The 22,532-nt window shown below is 42.8% G+C and overlaps 1 protein-coding gene across 2 annotated transcripts in view; it reads right to left on the reverse strand.

The window, feature by feature from the left end:
- Positions 1-22,532, reverse strand: part of SLC9A9 (solute carrier family 9 member A9) — a 344,452-nt gene that overhangs the window by 178,655 nt on the left and 143,265 nt on the right. The gene's annotated exons all lie outside the window — the stretch shown is intronic.

Below are 22,532 nucleotides of genomic sequence, written 5' to 3' on the forward strand. Positions count from 1 at the left end.
AATCAAGTGAGCTTGGCAGTGGATTTTAGAACGGAGTTTGCATTGCTGTAAAATGATTGGTATTTTAAACATTACAACTAGATGATTTTAAATTGGGGTGAATATTTCATGCTTATGGATGTGTTCTTAATGTTCATCTCTGCAATTGGATGTTTTCTGTCTGGAGATTAGGCAGCAGAGATGCAGCTCTGTATTCAAGGTTTTTCTGAACAGTTGCACTCATTTAAGGGCCTCCAAATGTTACGCAGAGACCAGCAACTAGGCTACTCACTTCTAGATCTTATCCCTTGGTTGGTCAAGGATATATAGAAAGGGAAGTGAACATGAGTGAATAAGAGAACAATCCTTAGAAGTACTGAACTCTTAGTGGCTGGTGCTCACCACTTGTCTGGATCTGGACCTAAAGTCTTACTTCTTTATTTTAAGCATTTAGTGTGCCCATCACCGCACTCTCTTGACACACATGAGAACACATAGCACTTAGCGCTATGAATTTTGAAAGCACTGTACATACATTAATTAAGCTTCACATAATTCTAGTGATGTAGCTAAGTAGCAGTTACAATTCCAATTTTACATATTGGAAAACTGAAGTGAGTAGTTCAAAGGTCACACAGAGAATCAGTGGCAGGGCCAGAATCAGACTTTCAGAGCTCTTGATTCTTAGCCCCAATCCTCTAGTCCAGGCTGCCTCTTGAGGGCAAAGGGGATGATTTAGTATTGATAAATATTTTATTTGACTCAAAGTGACACATTCTTGTGTTACACCTGGTTGCATTGTGATCATCACTGTGGTCATTAAGCAGGGTCTAAGAAATGCTGTACAGTAATGTGCAAATGAGCAATGACATTCTAAACCCATGCACTGAGAATGTGAATATGAATGCTGAAAACTTTCCTTACATACAGAAAATTTCAAAGCACCAGAAGCTGATATTCTTACTCATGCAGAGTAGCACTTTATTTCCAAAAACTGTCTTGTTAACTTCAATGGGACTATCTGAGGACCTTGTGAGGAAGCATATCATATTCTGGCCCTGTACCATTGCATCCAGCATAAGTGCCAACCAGTGCATGTGTATGCCTGGGACCAGCACTGCCAGTTCTCTCTCAACTGCTGGACATGCCATGCTGGAGAACAATCTCAGGGAGTACATCTCTTGCCTTCATTCATGTCTTGAGATGATGCTCATCACTGACCCCTTCGGTCTGAGGTTTTAGTCTTCACGTCACATCAGAGATTATAGTAAAAACATACAACTCGCACTCTCTGAGCAGCTGCTTCTTTCAATTGATATCTTCTTAGCTATAATATGGTAGGTCAACAATCTCTAATTTGCTAATATTTCTTGTATACCTAAAAAGGGACTCCAGTTGTTTGTTCTGTGTTGAAATGTTATAGTTAAAATTCTGTCTCTTCTTGACTGTAGATCACATTCTCATTGATTCTTTACCTCAAAGAAGTATACAAAGACTGCAGTTTCTCATACCTGTTTCTTAATTAATTGTAAATGGGGAATTGATCTTTTATGTCACTACGTTTTGAGTGGTGATTTCAGTCAGGTCAATCTAGCATTTTTCCTGAATGCATCAAAGAAAGCTGATGAACTATCCAGAGGGCCTGGCGAATGCAAGGGATAGCAGATGTTAAAAGCCACAAAAAAACTGTATCAAGAGCTCCTTGACCTGGAAGAAGAACACCTGCCAAACGTCAATGAAAGCCATTAATGAACTGCTTATTAATTATGCCAGCCTCAAGGCAAAAGAGGTGTCCTGGTTTAAAATCAGTTAAAGAGTTTTATGCTAGGTTTTATCATCAATTACATGGGCATTTTCTCAAACAAAAAACCCCAAATAACTTATTTTAAATTAAACCAGAGCTATCCGCAGAACTGAAGCAGCCTTCAGCTTAGCAGTTCTTTCTCTTTTGAGAAGGGAATAAATACAGTAAGCCTACCATTGACTCAGAAGAAAACCACATTCTAAATCTTGGCTCATCTTTATAATTGAAACAAAAGCAAATATTTGGTTTAAACAATTTTATGCCCTAACTACGCTGCCCAGGAAAACTGTGCTAGCAATTCTTTCTGGCAAGAATTGTTGCCCTGAACAGTTCTCCTAGGGTCTAAAGCTTTTACATCTAAATAGGTGAATGTTTATATGAATTTATTGGATTATTAAACATTTTCTCTGCCTAGAGGTCTTCTTACACTTTAAAAAGTGGGACTGTTGGGACAGGAATCACTGCATCTTATACATGACTGGTTATGATAAGATTTTAGAAAATCTGATATTGGTCACTAAACACTGAGCCCAAATACCTAGTTTAGTTATCAAACTAAACATAAGATGTACTATTCAAGAAACAGTGCAATTATTTCTTGTGTCATGAACACTAGAGAAGAAAGAAACCTATTAAATATGTGAAGTTACCCAGCTCATTCCCCTGACAATGCAAGATTATATTTCCAAGCTTCCTGTCTTGTCTAATTTTAAATGTCTCAAGCAAGGATTTTCCATCCCTTTTCTGTAAAATCTGTTATGTTAATATTCAGCTCTCATTGTCAGGAAATTTTTCCTCATATTCTGTCTAAATGTTCCTTTGCTTAATGTCATCTGATTACTAAAGCTTTGTTCTTCCTGTACCTCCCTAAATAATTCAACTCTCTGTTTGGGGTTCTTGTTAAACAGTAAAGTATTATCATGTTACCCTAAGTCTTTGTTTAGGCAAACTTAACATATTAAGTTCTTTTATCATTGTCTAATCAACAAATCACCCAGAGCTTTACATTTTTGAATACCCCCCAATTTATCAGCATCTTTCAAATATTAAGATGTCCAGAACTGAACATTCTATTGTAGGTGCATTTATTCCAATGACAAGTATAATATCACCTAGCTCTCATAGAGTGCTTTTCATTAGCAGAGCTCAAAGAAGGTCAGTATTGGTATCTTCATTTTAGAAATGGGGAAACTGAAGCACAGAGTGATGAAATGACTTGCCTGAGGTGTCTCAGAGCAGTGGCAGGCCTAGAACCAAGGTGTCTAACATCCAAGTTCAGCGCTTGATCCACAGGGCCACATCATCTCCCTCCAGAAAATGATTTTTGCCTCAATGGATGATGACTTGTTATACAATATGTAAGCCAAAAATCACACTGTATATTTTTAACAACATACCACTTTATGAGCACCTATTTAAGTTACTGCCATCTGAGAACATCTGGTGCAGGTCTTTTCCAAAATTCTTGCTTTACAAGTATTCTCTCCCTCTCCCAACCCTCCCACTCCCCATCATCAGTGCTCTGGGTTGTTTTTTATCTGGTATTTCTCCAGATTGAATCCCATTTGGTGTTTTCCACAATTTTTTCGTTTATACTATTGTTTGAGCCTCACTACTGTGCACATTACTTTCTAGTTTAGTACTATCCACAAGGGATGAAATCCTGTTCCCATTGAAGTCAGTGGCAATACTCTCATTGACATCAACAGAGGCAGGATTTCACCCTGGATGTTTACCCCTGTAACATGGCACGGCTTCTCAGCAGTTTACAAAGGATCTACTGCCATGCCCACAGCCTCCTTCAAGCAGTCTTATTGTCCAAATCTAAACAAAACAAATACAAACAGCTCCCTGGGTCACCCTGGGCCACAAACTCCATGGGATGTTTCCCCTTTTACCTTTCAGGCTCTCATAGCCTCCCTACCCAGGGGACTCTGGCAGTCCTACTTCCTAACTCTGACTCACTGGTCTCCCTTCCCTAGCCCCAGGGGCCCTCTTTTAAAGCCTATTCTGGATCAGCTGATGCAGACAGGTACACTGGCCCTGCTCCTCCTTAAAAGGCCAGTGTCACCCTATGACAACCCCTTTTCCAGTTCATCACTGAAGATGCTAAATAACATTGAGCCTAATCCCAGTTCTTGCCCCCAAGCTACTTATTTGACACTAAAGCAAAATGTCACAAGATAACACTTTGCACTGAAGACAGTCACAATTAAACATGTCATGTCTCTAGTCTTGGTTCCCCCTCTCCCTAAAATGGCTCTAACATTCTGCATGAACCCTATTTCTGCTAGCCGACCTTCTGTGCTTGATGCAAAGGAGTGAGCTATGCTAACAAAAACTGCGTGCAAGAGACTGTAAAGATAATGTTACTGTATATTTAAACAGAATGTTTAATTATTAAATATTAAAGTTCTTATTGTTAAATGAGTATTATAGCTAAATGGAGACTTTGACGGTTGTTCCACACAAGTGGATTAAGGTTAAACATAATCCAGATCCATCAAAAATGCACGGAATCATAGAGTCATAGATTCCAAGGCGAGAAGGGACCATTATAAATATCTAGTCTGACCTCCTGCATAGCACAGACCACAGAACTCCCCCAAAATAATTCCTGTTTGAACTAGAGCATATCTTTAAAAAAAATGCAGTCATGATTTAAAAATAGCGAGTGATCAAGAATCCACCACGACCTTTGTTAAATTGTTCCAATGGTTAGTTACCCTCCCTGTTTTTACACTCAAAATTATCCTCAAAAACTGCTCTTTCAGAAGAGTCATGTGGGGGAAAGAGAAATTTGGAACCATCTTCAGAGTTTGGCAATCAAATTAACCTAATGAACCCTGGATCATAGTTGGAGGATAAGGGAGACTTTATTGTCTCACCCTCTCTAAACATTAGGGGAAAATGTCCCACAAACATCTCCCCCAGTGGCTACAGCTATGACCTTGGGCAAATCATTTAACCCACCCACCTCTCTTTTCCTATCTACAAGATGGGGTTAACAATAATACTTAAGGTATGTCTACATTGCTACTGTGAGGTGTGATTGCAGCAAGTGTAGATATACCTGAGCTAGCTTTGATCTAACCAGATCAAAGTTAGCTCAAGTAACAATAGCAGTGAAGCTGCAGAAGTATGGGCAGCTGCATGGACTAGTCCCACCCACTGAGGAGCCTGGGTACATACTCAAGTGGTTACTGTCCATGCTGCTGGGGCTTCACTATTATTCAAGCTAGCTTTGGTCTAGCTAGATCAAAGCTAACTTGGGTATGTCTACAAGTGCTGCAATCTCACCTCCTGACTGCAGTGTATCCTTAGCTAGCTACAGTACCTCACTGAAGTGTGGTGAAGATTAACTGATGTTTGAACATGGCTTTCAACATGTGTTGTGCTAAGTATTAACAATATTGAACTAGTCAGTACATCATTTCTCCAATTATCTTCTTAAGACCCAATTCCTCTGTGGTGCCCACAGGAAACTGGCAAAGTGACAATGGACAGGTTGAGATACTGGCATGTTATTTATAAAAGAATATCTATAGTGAATAGACGGTATATCAATATTGTACATAGGATGTTATCCCTCTCCTTCGGGGGAAAAAAGAACTAAATAAGTGTGCTAATTATCACCTGATCATTTTGCTGGTATATTGTATCCTTCTTCCCTTCCCTTCCCTTCATCTATTTTTTATCTTCTTAGGGTATATCTATACTTGGAGCTGGGGAGCGTAATTTTGAGGAGACATACCTGCACAATTAAGCTAGTGCTCTAAAAATTGTGTGTAGCCACAGTGGTGTGAGCAACAGGAGGGGCTAGTCACCCAAATATGATCCCATCCAAGACCCTAGATATGTACAGGGGAAGAGGTTGGCCCCTCCTGCTGCTCACATGTCTGAAGCTACACACTATTTTAGGCTAGGTCTACACTACAGCGGGGGGTCGACCTAAGATACGCAACTTCAGCTACGTGAATAGCGTAGCTGAAGTTGCGTATTTTAGGTCGACTTACCTGGCTTTGAGGACGGCGGCAAGTCGACCGCTGCCGCGCCGCAGTCGACTCCGCTGCCGCCTCTTGCCGCGGTGGATTTCCGGAGTCAACGGCAGAGCGATCAGGGATTGATTTTATCGCGTCTTCACTAGACGCGATAAGTCGATCCCCAAGAGATCGATTGCTACCCGCCGATCCGGCGGGTAGTGAAGACGTGCCCTTAGTGTGCTAGCGGTATGTCTCCTTCACACCCAGCCTGAAGTATAGTTATACTCTTAGGGCACGTCTTCACTACCCGCCGGATCGGCGGGTAGCAATCGATCTATTGGGGATCGACTTATCGCGTCTAGTGAAGACGCGATAAAATCGATCCCTGATCGCTCTGCCGTCGACTCCGGAAATCCACCGCGGCAAGAGGCGGCAGCGGAGTCGACGGCGGTGCGGCAGCGGTCGACTTGCCGCCATCTTCACAGCCAGATAAGTCGACCTAAAATACGCAACTTCAGCTACGCTATTCACGTAGCTGAAGTTGCGTATCTTAGGTCGACCCCCCGCTGTAGTGTAGACCTAGCCTTAGACTGCAAGACTGCAGGTCTTCCTATGTGTTTGTACAGCGATTACTGTTTAGGGCTCCAATGCTGAATGGGGCCTTTGAGCACTACTGTAACAAAAACAAAATAATCTTTCCAAATAAAATCTAAATTGATTAGATATCATAGTCTGAGTTATTTACAAGTATATATCACAGTTCATTCATGATGAGGAGAGTTTCTTGCCATAAACATTTTCTGGCCTGTGCATTTAGCAAAATAGCAGAGTTTTCCTTTAAGTAATCCAAGACATTTGAGGATTACAGCATGAATTTCCTTAGAATGTCAGGACAGTTTTCTGGAGAGAAACTGGAGATGAGATTAAATCTTGTATTCCTCCTTTTACTCTGGAGCCCCAGCATGCCTAAGGCTAGTGTGACAGCATCAAAGAAAGAGATGTTAATCAATTGCAAACAACAGTACAGCACAAAGAATCCATGCTTTTTATATAACCCAGTGCTTGTAGCAGTTTAGCTGTGGAAACAAACATGCTGCAGAAAACTTGCTGCAATACCTGAATCAGAATATGTTACAAAGAAAAGAAGGGTTCTAGTAAAGTACTGTGGGGTGTGATTAGCAACAGCAAATGAAAGCAAATGAGACCAATAGCAATTGATTTTTGCAGAGATACAGGAGTTAATTCTCTGATTATACCATACTACAGTATAACATAACTAAAAGCAGTATCAATGAACAGGTGCTTCTTTCTTTCTTTCTTTCTTTCAGGGTTATGTGACTATTGTGGAAAGAAAAGTCTTATGATATGGTGAACGGAATACTTATTTTCACTTGCTATGTCAAAGTACTTCTCGTTCCACAATGGTTTCCTTAGTTAACCCATCCTTCCTTTTCGCTGCATTATTGTATGATACATATCTAGCATAAAGGAATATTAGGGGAGCATGAAGGAGTCATGCCTGGAGTTTCAAAACAAAACCAGCAATGCCTGAAACGATCTGCATTGAATCAAGTGGAACCTCCCTCAGGTGATAAGTAAAGAAGTACATCAGGTGCTAATTAATTCCATCAAGAAAAATAAGATGGGATGGAAAAAATATGGTCACTCCTTTAACACAGGAGCCATCCCCAATATTCTCCTCCTAGAGCTTGCCCTTTGAATTCTAAAAATGAGCCAACTGCTGCTGTCTACCAGCCATTTTGGAAGCCATCATCAGGCTTCTATCAGTAGCAGTTCCCTTTCCTCTATAACATATGTATTTTTGTTCTTTTTTATTGTTTCCAAACCCCTCTTTTGGGCTCATCAGTATATATTTTTTTCAGGCTGTCTTTTAAGCAGTAGTTTCGACCACTTTAATCTAGGTTAGCATACACTGCTATCGCATGTAAAAGCTCTTATGGGTTGTGGTAACTCTTCCTAATACAGCAAAACAATCCCCTTGCAAGCTGGCTACCTGATAGCAGCTATCAAGGTAACATACATCCCAGAAAGGTAAGGCAATCACAGATTTTGTGGAAAACATGAAATTGACCGTTTGCCAGGAACAGCAATGTCTCCATGAAAAAATGGAAAATTTATACTTTCTGCTAGATTTTCACTTGCTCCAAAAATCACTTATTTAGAAATGAAGGGCCAGATTTACTTTGTGTCATTCCAGTGACACCAAGCAGTCACGGAACTGGCTTAAATGACTGGGGCAGCAGGTTTATGGCTACCTTGTGTCACTGGAGTGGTGCAAAGCAGCGAGAGCATTTGGATGGATCTAGCCCTACATGTGTACAATCCGAGAAATCAGTTGAGCTGGACTGAATGAAAAGAACATCAGCATTCATTTTTGATAAATGTTTTCCAGATCTGGCAAATATTGCCATTGTGTGGCAGTCCACAGTGCAAGTGCTGAAAGCTCCTTTTGATGTTATGTTGTGCTACTAAATAATACATGCAGTAGTGGAAAACCACAGAATCTGCAGCGGTACAAGCAGAGTGAACTCAACTGAGCAAACATTTCCTATAGTATTAATTCCAAAATGCTAGGTTAGGCTGATTATTCTGAAATTTGTGCTTTTGAACATGCCACGCACAAGTTATCCTTTGATTGTTGGAATTTTTCAATGCACAGCTCCAACAAGGGAGATAAATTCTTGGCAGCTCCTTCACATATGCTCTGTCACATTTACAAAGCATTTTTATAATGGACATTAAATACATTCATGAAATGTAACGTGAAGTCTGCCACTTTGCTCCATAAAAAGTGTGACTCTCTCCTCTGACAAAAAATACAGCCTGGCAGGTACAGTAGGCTTGACATCTGTTCAACAACTGAAATGTGAGAAGATATGGGGAAGTGTTTGTGTGGCCGCTAGAAGAGGTGAACAAAGTGAGGACTCAGATGCATTTCCATACACTTACATTGACACAGAATGGAATCTACAGGTGCCTAGGAAATATGACAAACCATATATCACCACAGGGGGCAGTAACCTGGCCACCAGATTCCTAAAATCCTACAGAAAGAAGCTTTTACCTATCCTACTGTGTAGGTTTTCTCCTCAAAAACACAGACTTAAGATAATTCTAATAAAGGCTGAAAACCAAATCTCAGCCTTCCCTAAAACTAGTCATTCTCCTGAGGAAGACAACGTGGTATCTTCCTCCATCAGATCTTCTCTTCTTCCTCCTCAAGAGGTGACATATCCATACATCAATGTAACATTTTGATTACTATCTTCTAGGTACAAATGACTCCATTTTCATCTTAATTAGTGATAAATTCTGATAAACAACAACCAGGTCTCCTGTAACATCATCTCTCTTTGTAAAGGGAATCTTAATAGTCAAATATGATTCCAGTGAAAGTATTTCCCAGTCTTGGAAGAGAATGTTTTGAAGTTAAAAAAAAAAAAAAGGCTAAAGTTACTACATCTGATTTTTTTATGATTCCCTTTGTAAATGATCAAAATTCCTGTCCAGAAAGACTATCTTCCAGCTTTGAAAGGAATGAAGCACATCAGCAAAAAAACAGATGGCTGGATGGTGGATTGTCTGTGACTATGTGCTGGGCAATTTCCAATTTCAGACTGTATCTATACTGTCTGAGCAGATCCTATCAAACACACATCATTCAGAGCTTTCTGCATCTGAGTCTATGATTCTTGCTTGTTTGGATATATGAACTACAATCCAAGTCCAGCCCTTCATTTGTATTCTTGAAAAGAAATTGCATGAATACAAATGGTCTGTATTATTGAAGCAGCTTGAGATCTACCCTCCAGTTCAGGGAGACACAACAGCAGCAGTTTCCAGGACGCATGGAGTGGGAAGAAAGCAGGAGTTAGAATAGAAAGAGATGCCCCTCTGCCCCATGTCCCACCTCTTCTCCCACACTAGATAAAGTAGTAATGTAAAAGCCGGGATTCCCCCCAGTGCATTGCACCTTGCATAAGTCATTTATGCCTGTGTAAACCAGGAGTAAAGCCTGCCAAATCAGAAAGGTAGCACTGCACATGCCCTGCCCCTTCCCTGCACAAGTGTAAATGACTATACAAGTGCAAGGCAATGAAGAAGGCCCACAATGTCATCTTTTTTACCAAACAAAAACAACAACAACAACAACAACAACAAAATCCCCATCCCTGCAACATCCAAAGCTAAATCTCTGCTTGTGATTTGAAACAAATCTACTGTATCAGTTCATGCTAATTAAACAAGACGTGATAGGCAGGGCATATCTGGCGGATTATAGCACCTCGGGTGCTTTGTGAGGCATGGCGCTGAAGACTGTCTGTATTCAGCCACCCAAGAAGTACAATAATCCCCCAGAAATGCACTGCCTAAAATTCCTTGTTACTGTAACAAAATGCAAATGGTAAAAAATAAGGCTAAAAGGAGCTAGCATTCCCAAGGCTTAGAGAGGCTGTATAAGATTGAATCTGATAAGCTTAACATCGTAGCAGCCAATCAAAACTGGCTGCAGTAAAACGGGAATAAAGTATTATTATTATTATGACTATTTATTCAATGATTGAAATTAAGCAAAGTCCTACTGGTGTCCAGAATTTTAAAGCAATCATGTTTCAACAGGTTCCTAAGGCTCAGGAAGGTTTGTTTTACTGGGCTGTTAATAACTATCTCTGGTTTCAGTTATTTCATTGCACTTACATGTGGGATGTAATACAAACTAAACATTGTTAGGGGAGCCTTTGAACAAAGCTACTTTGTATATGCAGTAGCCAGTGTTTCTCCTGGGCAGAGGCTGCCTCCTAATCTATGGCTAGGGCTTAATATAATAGGGTCCTGAACTTGGTTAGGGCCTCTAGGTGTGACTATAATACAAATAATAAATGGCATTTTTTCTTGATGAATAAGAAATGGACAAAGTTAACACTACATATTTAAAAGTGTGTGGTACCCACTGAATTCCTCAAACCCTGTCACCAGTTAAATTGATATCAAGCAGTAGCAGCTTCAGCTTCCTTCTTCAGTTCTTTCCATGTATTGAGCTGAGATCTTGATCCTGACCAAAGAGCTGCTGCCAAGTCACCATGCCAGTTGTGATTCTTTGGAGGGGCAGGTATCTGTGATGCCCTATTTCTCCCTTCCCATCATTACAATGACCTTCTCTCTGGCGTTAAAGAAAGGATGGGTAGTCTTAAGAAAAGAAAGGAAAAATTCTGCCACTCTCCTTATCTTTTGCTCAGGAGGATGAGTGCTTGCAATTTCAGTACCTGGAATTTTGTGTTCTCATCATACTGTAGAATCTACACTTTAACCTTTGCTAACACACATGCAATCACATATATGCAAACTTATCCAGAGTTTTCTTATAAAAATCTTCAATTTTGCAATTGCAAGTAATTAGTCTTACTGGGCAACATTAATTATTTATGTCATGGTCCCTGGACAGGCTGCCTTTTCTGAGATCCTTTTCTAGTCCCCTGAGTGCATGCCTTCCATGTGGGAGGCCCATCCCTCCCTTTCTCTTTGGGGTGCGATACTACAATCCAGCCACTTATTGATAGGGTCTCAGGATTAAACCTCCCTGGGAGCCATCCACACTACCTAGCAGGAAACAACTGGGCTGGCACCCTACCATAGTTCTCCTTCAGGAGCCTGTGCTCAGTAATAGTATGCAGTGATACAGAAGCAGTTTCTCCAAACAAGGTATGGTTTATTTTCCCCAAACGTACACATAGCTGAGAGAAGTACATTTAAAAAACAACAGACACCTATAAGCATATTGTCTTACCTACACTTGGCATTCCCCTCAAACATTAGGTAGCCATGACCTAGCCTTACTGTTTCTCTTGCTCTCTGGGCACCAAGTTACAGCTTGTTTGCTACAGTCCCTGGCTCACAAGTCCATCTCTTTGTGTGTCAGCCTCACTGCATGCTGACTCTGTGTCCCTCTGTCAGCTTCCAGCTGAGCTGACAACTCCTCCCTGCCCTTTTCTGCCAGGGCACCTTTTTAACCCCTCAAGGTCTTTTTATCTCAGCCTTAGGCCTGGTCTACACTACGACTTTAATTCGGATTTAGCTGCTTTAAATCGAATTAACGCTGGACCCGTCCACACAACGAAGCCATTTAATTCGAATTAAAGAGCCCTTTAATTCGATTTCTGTACTCCTCCTCGACGAGCGGAGTAGCATCAAAATCGGTATTGTCAATCTGAATTAAGGTTAGTGTGGCCGCAATTCGATGTTATTAGCCTCCAGGAGCTATCCCACAGTGCACCATTGTGACCGCTCTGGACAGCAATCTGAACTCGGATGCGCAGGCCAGGTGGACAGGAAAAGCCCCGGGAACATTTGAATTTCATTTCCTGTTTGCACAGCGTGGAGAGCACAGGTGACCACAGAGAGCTCATCAGCACAGGTAACCATGCAGGCTGATAATCGAAAAAGAGCACCAGCATGGACCGTACAGGAGGTACTGGATTTGATCGCTATATGGGGAGAGGATTCAGTGCTAGCAGAACTTCGTTCGAAAAGACGAAATGCCAAAACTTTTGAAAAAATTTCCAAGGGCATGATGGAGAGAGGCCACAATAGGGACTCAGATCAGTGCCGCGTGAAAGTCAAGGAGCTCAGACAAGCCTATCAAAAAGCAAAGGAGGCAAACGGTCACTCTGGGTCAGAGCCGCGGACATGCTGTTTCTACGCCGAGCTAAATGCATTTCTAGGGGGGGCCGCCACCACTACCCCACCTCTGACTGTGGATTCCGAGATGGGGATAATCTCATCAGGTACACCTGATGATTCCGCGGAAGGGGAAGAGGAGGAGGAGGAGGACGAGCTGGCAGAGAGCACCCAGCTCTCCGTTCTCCCCAACAGCCAGGATCTGTTTCTCACCCTGACTGAAGTACCCTCCCAAGCCTCCCAAGCCAGTACCCAAGACCATGACCCCATGGAAGGGACCTCAGGTGAGTTTACCTTTTAAAATATAAAACATGGTTTAAAAGCAAGCATTTTTAATGATTAATTTGCCCTGAGCACTTGGGATGCATTCGCAGCCAGTACAGCTACTGGAAAAGTCTGTTAACATGTCTGGGGATGGAGCGGAAATCCTCCAGGGACATCTCCATGAAGCTCTCCTGGAGGTACTCCAAAAGCCTTGCCACAAGGTTTCTGGGCAGTGCAGCCTTATTCCGTCCTCCATGGTAGGACACTTGACCACGCCATGCTAGTAGCAAGTAATCTGGTATCATTGCATGACAAAGCCTGGCAGCGTATGGTCCCGGTGTTTGCTGGCATTCAAGCAACATCCGTTCTTTATCTTGCTGTGTAATCCTCAGGAGAGTGATATCGCTTAGGGTAACCTGGTTGAAATACGGGAATTTAATTAAGGGGACAGAGGTGGCCGTTCCTACTGGGCTGTTTGCCTGTGGCTGAAAAGAAATCCTTCCCTGCATTTAGCCAAGTGCAAAGGGGGGGGGGAGGATTGGCCTAGAGCTTTTCGCGTTTTGCTAGCAAGGATCTTCCCTGATACCAGCCACGCGGTGGGGGGAGGGATAAAGCACTCATCCCAGAGAATTCATGGCGGGTTGGGGGGGGGGGTGTTAGTTTGGTTCCTGCAGGGATCTTCCCTGATACCAGCCACGCAGTGGGGGGAGGGATAAAGCACTCATCCCAGAGAATTCATGGCGGGTTGGGGGGGTGTTAGTTTGGTTCCTGCAGGGATCTTCCCTGATACCAGCCACGCAGTGGGGGGAGGGATAAAGCACTCATCCCAGAGAATTCATGGCGGGTTGGGCGGGGGGGGGGGGGGTTAGTTTGGTTCCTGCAGGGATCTTCCCTGATACCAGCCATGCGGTGGGGGGAGGGATAAAGCACTCATCCCAGAGAATTGGATGGTGGGGGGGTGTTAGCTTGTTTTCTGCTGCTGAAGGTTAACAGGAAAACTGCAGCACAACGGGCTTTGCTTGGTATGTGGGAAAGCAGGGCGCAGAAGCCTAAAGACAGTGGCTTACCATGGCAGCATGCAAGCTGAATTCTGTTGCCCGGACCTGCGTCTGTGATCTCTAGCAGCAAAGCCACAGGCACTCAATATTAAGAGGCAAAATGCGACCTTGCACAGAAATCACATGTGCTATGTAATGTGAATAGTATTTGTCACCATGAAAGAGTATAAGCATTGTTCTGAAAAATGTATCTTTTAAAAAAATTCTCTCCTTTTTTCACTCCCTCCAGCAGCTGCAAATGTTTCAAGCCTCCCTCCTCCTTCCCGAAGGCTATCCCAGATAAGGCGTCGGAAAAAGAAGACGCGAGACGAGATGTTTGCCGAAATCATGCAATCCACCAGGAGTGAAAGAGCTCATCTGAATGAGTGGAAGGACACGGTTTGCAAGTATAGGAAAGAAGCCAGTGAACGTGAGGACAGGAGGGACCAACGTGAGGACATGAGGGACCAACGTGAGGACAGAAGGGACCAACGTGAGGAGAGGAGAGACGCTCGAGATGAGAGGTGGCGTCAGGAAGATCAGAGGAGGCAGGATGCAACGCTGGGGCTGCTGCGTGAGCAAACAGACATGCTCCGGCGTCTGGTGGAGCTTCAGGAACGGCTGCTGGAGAACAGAGTGCCGCTACAGCCCCTGTATAACCCCCCTACCTCCTCACCATGTTCCATAGCCTCCTCACCCAGACGTGTAAGAACACGGGGGGGGGGGAGGCTCCGTACACCCTCCCATTCCACCCCAGTGGACAGCCCAAGCAAAAGGCTGCCATTTTTTTAACCTTTTTTTAGTGGGCTTTTCCTTCCCGCTGATCCTCCTCCCAAACCCCACTCAGGTTCTCTCCCAATTTTTATAATCAATTAATAAAGAATAAATGATTTTTAAACAATAGTGACTTTATTTCCTTTGAAAGCAAGCTGGGGGAAGGGGGAGGGTGGGTTCCTTACAGAGAATGAGTCAATAAAGGGGGCGGGTTTTCATGAAGGATAAACAAACAGAAATTTCACACTGTAGCCTGGCCAGTCATGAAACTGGTTTTCAAAGCTTCCCTAATGCGCAGCGCTTCCTGGTGTGCTCTTCTAATCGCCCTGGTGTCTGGCTGTGCGTAATCAGCAGCCAGGTGATTTGCCTCAGCCTCCCACCCTGCCATAAAGGTCTCCCCCTTGCTCTCACAGAGATTGTGAAGCACACAGCAAGCAGTAATAACAATGGGGATATTGGTTTGGCTGAGGTCTGAGCGAGTCAGTAAGGATCGCCAGCGACCTTTTAAATGGCCAAATGCACATTCTACCACCATTCTGCACTTGCTCAGCCTGTAGTTGAACAACTCCTGACTCCTGTCCAGGCTGCCTGTGTATGGCTTCATGAGCCATGGCATTAAGGGGTAGGCTGGGTCCCCAAGAATAACAATTGGCATTTCAACATCCCCAACGGTTATTTTCTGGTCCGGAAAGTAAGTCCCTTGCTGCAGCCGTTTAAACAGATTGGTGTTCCTGAAGACGCGAGCGTCATGAACCCTTCCCGGCCAGCCCACATGGATGTTGGTGAAACATCCCTTGTGATCCACAAGTGCTTGCAGCACCATTGAAAAGTACCCCTTGCGGTTTATGTAGTGGGTACCCTGGTGCTCCGGTGCCAAGATAGGAATATGGGTTCCATCTATCGCCCCACCACAGTTAGGGAATCCCATTGCAGCAAAGCCATCCACTATGACCTGCACATTTCCCAGAGTCACTACCTTTCGTAGCAGCACCTCCGTGATTGCTTTGGCTACTTGCATCACAGCAGCCCCCACAGTAGATTTGCCCACTCCAAATTGATTACCGACTGACCGGTAGCTGTCTGGCGTTGCAAGCTTCCACAGGGCTATCACCACTCGCTTCTCAACTGTGAGGGCTGCTCTCATCTTGGTATTCTGGCGCTTCAGGGCAGGGGAAAGCAAGTCACAAAGTTCCATGAAAGTGCCCTTACGCATGCAAAAGTTTCTCAGCCACTGGGAATCATCCCACACCTGCAACACTTTGCGGTCCCACCAGTCTGTGCTTGTTTCCCGGGCCCAGAATCGGCGTTCCAAGCCTATAACCTGGCCCATTAACATCATAATCTCCAAAGCACCGGGGCCCGCGGTCTGAGAGAATTCACGGTCCATGTCCATGTCCTCATCATGCTTGTCGCTGCGCTGCAGTCGCCGCCTCCTCCTCCTCGCCTCTTTTTTCTGGTCCTGGGTAAGCATAAACTCCACGAGAACGCGCGAGGTGTTTACAATGTTCATGACTGCGTTCTGGAGCTGAGCGGGATCCATGCTTGCTGCGGTATGGAGTCTGCAGAGTTCACTCAGGAAAAAAGGCGCGAAATGGTTGTCTGCCGTTGCTTTCAGGGAGGGAGGGGGAGGCTGTACCCAGAACCACCTGCGACAATGTTTTTTGCCCCATCATGCACTGGGGTCTCAACCCAGAATTCCAAGGGGGGTGGAGACTGCGGGAACTATGGGATAGCTATGGGAAAGCTACCCACAATGCAACGCTCTGGAAATCGATGCTAGTACGGTAGCTTGGACGCACACCACCGAATTAATGTGCCTAGTGTGGCCGAATACATTCGAATTCATAAAATCGGTTTCCTAAATTCGAATTATATAAATTCGGATTAATCCCGTAGTGTAGACATACCCTTCGCCTTGGAAAGAGAAAAACATCCCTGTTTGGATGGTGCCAGCCTGGTGGATTCTTCCCCCAATTGATGGCCCAGCCAATGTGGTCTTAATTCCTTTGAAGCGGTTACCTGAGAGGCTATCTTATCTGTATCACATTATTTTACCCTTTCTGGATTCCTTAACACCCCCCTCCCCCACCACCCTTTACAGCAGCCTTTGATTTAACTCTATACATTTGGTCAGGTAGCAATATTAAATTGACCAGGGAAATCAAGTCACACATATTATTCCTAAGAAATAACACAGACACTGTCCCAGTTTGTCACAGCTTGCAATGACTACTCTGTATACATACTATGTATGTTATAAATATGTCATTGAGGGGTTAAGGTTTCTGAAGCTCTTGGGTCTAAGTTGTTTGTTTTCACTAAAGATGATCAGTCTGCTTTCAAATGACTTCACATAGCAACATAACAAGACTGGACTGCTTAGCAACTAGGAGGATCAAAGTTCGACATGGAAAAATGAAGTAACGCTTCTTATTGGTATTTTGCTATTTTTAAAAGTGCAAGAGATTAAGGACAACAGCTGAGGGTGCACTCACTGCTCATGATGTTTTATGCTGCATGCTTCATTTTCCTGTAATTCACAAAAATAAGGACATTTGTTTTATACCATGTAGGACTCATCCTACAGTAACGTTCTCGTCTCAATCCATGTGTACAACTTCCCTTAACCCTATTCACTGGCATGGAGAGAGAATATACTCCTCTGACCTTTAGAAAGAACGTATCTGCACAATTGACTTGATTTATTTATTGATACCATCTATTTCTGTAGTTTGAGCAGAGTAGCAGGCTGGTGGGGGCACCTGCACAATGAGGAAAGGGGATGATTTGAAGTGATTTAATAACAAAACATTGTAACTAACAAGACATGTTTTACTTGCATATTGTTTGTCTCGTATTATCTGTCTGTTTTGACTTTTTAGATCTTCACCTACTATCATTTGTGATGCCCATTTTACAGATGAAAAATCAAGTAACAGAGAGACTAAATAACTTGGTCATGGTCATGCAGGAAGTCTATGATGGAGCAGGAAACTGAATCCAGGTTTCCCAAGTCCCAGCCTAGTATCCAGACCATTGAACCATCCTTTCTTTGGACCCTGACTGTGGTCTTTTAATGATTCCTGAATAAATGAATTAATAATAGCCAGGTCTACCAGTAGAGTACTGTATGTAATAGAAACTTCAGTTACATTTTAGTGCTGAAGAGGAAATCTATATTTTTGTTTGAAAAGCACATCTATTTTCACAATTTTAACAGAATTTAAAGCATTATTTTTTCTCCACTAACCTTTTGCTCCTCATTTTCTTTATAGAGATGTGTGCTGGCAAAGGACAGCTCTTGGGATCAAGAAAATGTGTTGAGGATGGGAAACAGCAACTCACTGAAAACAATTAACATCCCTATGATTTCTATACAATCTGTTTTCTTCTCAAATTAGTGAGACATAATCCGTGTGTGCGTGCGTCTGAGTGTACGTATACACTTATCCTGAAGGTAGTAGGGAGTCATCCACCCAGCAACTTAAAGTAAGGCCTGGGAGTCAGTGAACATTTGTAAGGCACACTTAAACATTCTCTCTTTTATGTGACTCTTCCACTATTTGTCCAGGGTAATGAACAGTGCATTGGCACAGGGACTCTCTTAGTCAAAATAAGGTACTGCTCTTATAATGACATGAATTTAATCTCTAGCTACATATGTGTTAGTTACAGATGAAGCTCAATGATTTTGGAAATTCAAACCTTTTAAGATGATCTCACAGACCCAATTCTATCTAGCTATCCCTGCCTCTTTCCTACCTGTACTTCATGGTCTTCTCTTTACCAACAACAAGAGGTGGTACTGTGGGACATAACTGACTTTTAGAAGACCCAGAGTGAAGAAAGTGGTACACCAGAGCACAGCAAGGAGAGACCAATCGGAGTGTCTGTGGGAAGGAGTTTGGAGATTGGTGAGAGGATGGTTGGCTTTAGCCTTTACCTTAAGGATGAGTGAATTTTGAGACAATTACTATTTGTCAAGAAGAAATTCACCCTTCCCTACCTTTTACAGTGCCTACCCTCACTTTCACAAATATTTATGGCTTTTATCTATGTCAATTGAATGCCAACTCCTTGTTGATAAAATGATGGAGCATGGTGGTTGCCTGCACTGAAGGATATCAGTTAGGGCACTTAGGCAGATTACCATTAAATGGCTACATTTTACTGTTGTATGTAGTGTAGTTGTAGCTAGGTCAGTCCCAGGATATTAGAGTTTTACTGTCATTTTGCTTGAACACTCTAGATAAGAGATTGGTTCAAATTCTACTGTTATGCTAATATAAATCTGGGGTAACTTCATCGACTGCAATATAATTATTCCATATTTACCCTGGTGTGACTAAAGGTAGAATTTGCTTCATGCACTTAAACATTTCAAGAAAGTTGGCTAGCAGTAGTGCAAAGCAGTGGTCCTTTACTTATGGAACAACTAGTAGAGATTAAATGGAAGCAGTTTGCCAGTCTGCACTGAGCCCTCACTCCACCATAATTTCCCTTCACAAAGTGACACCACCCACAACATGTTTGTTCAGGAAAGGCATGGTACTGAGCTAACAGAAACTGCATTAAACTTTATGCCAGACAGTTCTCCCTCCACATGAGAGTTGAATCGTCCATAACAACATAGCAAAACTCATTGTAGCTATCTGCAAACTGGACAGGGATAATTAGCAGACTTCTGTTTGCAGTAAGATCTAGCTCTTACTCATATTGCTTTGTCTGGGGTTTAAATCGATTTTTCCCAAATTGTTATATGGTGGAGACTATATTGCAGTGCTCTATAATCTCTCTGGAAATCCTGAAAGCCCCCAAAAGAAACATTTACCTAGAAAATAAATTATTGGGTGCTGGGGGAATTTGAGACAGTTCAGTGGATTGCATGTTCTGAATCTACAAAAGAGCCTGACAGTAGGTTCATATTCAACCTCTGTTGTCTCTCTCTCGTCAGGTGGCCTCACCTTAAGAGCAGCATGAGGGCAATGTTCACAGTCTTCAGGGGATGGGGTGTATTACATCAGTCTTCAGCACTGCATGGGAGATGTCATTCTCAACTCAGCAAAGGTCTGTTTGCAAACATTCTCCCAGTTCGACACCTCTAGAGAGTTGGCCTCCCTGTTCTCAGCAAACATTCTCCTGTTCGACACCTCTAGAGAGCTGGCCTCCCTGTTCTCAGCATCTTCAGGCAGACAAGTAGCCTGCCTGTTCCCCTTACCCCTATTCAGTAGCAATGATTCAGGAAAAGTTCTCATCCTTACCACTGCTATACTGAGTCTTTCCTTAGTCTTTTCCTTTCAGAAATGCTGAAGGGCCAGCTTCAGCATTTCTGCCGCCCCAAACAAAACAAAACAAAAAAAAAGCCACGATCGCGATCAGCGGCGGCAATTGGGGGGGGAAAAAAAAAAAAAGCCGCGATCGGCGGCGCAGTTCGGCAGCAGGTCCTTTGCTCCTAGAGGGAGTGAGGGACCTGTCGCCCCCGAATTGCCGCAGGTGCCGCCCCTCTCCCTTGGCCGCCCCAAGCACCTGCTTGTTAAGCTGGTGCCTGGAGCCGGCCCTGTTCCTTAGAGTCAGGCTCAGACAGCCTAGATTGCCTCACACAGGCATTTGTATCCTGTTTTGGGTTGGATAGACACAGGAAAGCTTATATTGGGATACCTGGGAGGAAAGAGAGAACTGAGAGTATATGGCCAATAATGTGCTACACAGAGTTATCTGAAATTAAAAGCTCTTAGAGATATGGTATCAGTGTCTGAAAAGGGAAGCATTTATGTGAATTCATTCAGACCCCAGCCTCTGAGCAGTGTCACTTATGAAATACACTGTTCATGCAAATTCTCCCAGATAGCCCAAAGCAGGAGAATGTTTTGTTCAACTGTCTCCACTATATCTTCTTAGCACCCAGAATAAAATTGTTCAAGGCACAAAGTAATTCAGTAAAGCTGGTCTGAATGACAATCTTTGTGGAAAGCACGTTCAAAATTCAGTAAGTAGAGAGTGAAGTATATAAGTCTAAACTTTGTTTTAAGAGATATGTAGGCTTAAGGAGAACAAAAAGCTATTGTTTGTGACTGGAATGTTATATGCTGAGACATAGCGAACTCTCCTTTAGATTTTATACTTATGTGGAGGATGGAGCTGCCACGTATTCGATAGTTGGTGGTGATACTTCGTGCCAAATTTGAGGCTTAACTATCAATAACCTTGTGCTCTCCTACTTCCAAAAGATTGTTTTCTTTCCCCCTCCTCCACCCGCTTACACAACCTGAATATCTTTAGCAATTTATGAACTTCTGGTTTGAAAAAGAACAATTCCCGAGTCTAGCACAGCTGATGAAGATACATACATAGAAACCCACACTAAACATAAAGAGTTAGAGCACTCTGAAAACTGAAAATTTGTCAAAGGACATTTCCTTTCCAACATCCTTTCCCACAGCTAAGACTTACTCTGCCTTTCATGGTACAGTAGGAGGGAACGTGATCTGTAAGTTGGCATGTGCTCCCTGTACACTCTGCCCTTCCATCACGCACACCTTTATCAGAATCTGAAAAGGTTTATTGGGAACTTAATTCTACCGCCTTTGGTTTTGCATGCCTCTTCCACAACTCAGGTACATTTCATTTCTTCTTTTACACACACGGCATGTAGATTTAAAAGGGGATTTAGTGCTTGTGAAAGATGGCGACTGGCAACCTGGAAACATGAATACCCAGCAAGGCTGGGCAGTATGATTCACCACACACTACTGCAACAACTTGCCTCAACTTTAAGCTGGAACTGTAGGCCCATGGAGAAGGAGTTCCCTTTTTGACCTTATCCTCACTAGAAAACAGGATGTGTTCTTACCTTGTGAGAGCTAATGTGTGGTAACTGACATGAGGTAAAATCATGAAAACGAGGCAGTAGTAGCTTTAACATGAGTTAGCAGGTTGAGGTAAACTCTAGGCTTCACCTTGACCTGCTACCACATATTAAAACTACATCTGCCTTGTCTTCACTAGGATTTTCCTTCATGATAGCTAACACAAGATAAGGACACACTTTTTTCCTTAGTGAAGATGCCCCTCTCATGTCGGTACAATTTATTGCCTTTCTGCTTAGACTGACAACAAAGCAGACAGCTGCAGGGGTGACTTTTTCAGACTTGGGCACCCCAGTCCAATTCTTATTATATCTGTAACCAAACAGATGAAAACAACTTTTGGTCACAGTTAATCTGGACTGGATATGAGCCAGCGACCGAAAGATAAAAAACTCCATATCCCATTCACAATCCTCTGAACTATCCAATCTCACCTACACTTCAGTATTGAAGATATTTTCTTTCTTTTAACTTCTATTTTTTAAATGGGAATGTTAGGGGGAAAATGACTCCTGCATTGTCTGAATGACACATTATCCTGCTAGCATAGCGTCCCTCACAAATATTAGTTCCACTTCCACTGCTCTATAATAAATGGTTGCAGCTGTTGCCATGGTAATTTTCATTTTTAAAAATGTGTCCAAGTGAAGACATGAATTGCAGCTGTTATCATGAGACTGTCCAAAATACATCCAGATGTGAATAGTACTCTCTTGGCATTGGCAGTATTAAGGGAACTAATGTACGTTTCAGTTTCTATATATGCCATAATTGAGGATAGGCACTTGGGGATATCCTGGACTCTGGGTCTCTGTTCCAGATCCAAATATAGTAAAGGAATGAAGCAGAAATTAAAAGTTTAAGGGAAAGTTTTCTAGTTATTAGAAAATCTGGTGACCCTCATGCAGAAAATGTCATGCTCCTAATAATATAATATTCCAGTGGGGGTATTCTGCAGCTCTGTTCACATATCTATTTTGACCAGCAGACAAACATTTTGTTTTTAAAACATATGAAAAAAATGCCCCACGCAATGTAGTAGAAATTTTCAAGTAGCAATCTTAGCTATTGCTTGTTGTCATATCACCCAGTAGCCCGCAGCCCTCTAAAACCACTGCCACATGGTGAA

The sequence above is a fragment of the Emys orbicularis genome, chromosome 9 (genome assembly GCF_028017835.1).
Source record: "Emys orbicularis isolate rEmyOrb1 chromosome 9, rEmyOrb1.hap1, whole genome shotgun sequence".
Taxonomy (NCBI): Eukaryota; Metazoa; Chordata; order Testudines; family Emydidae; genus Emys; species Emys orbicularis.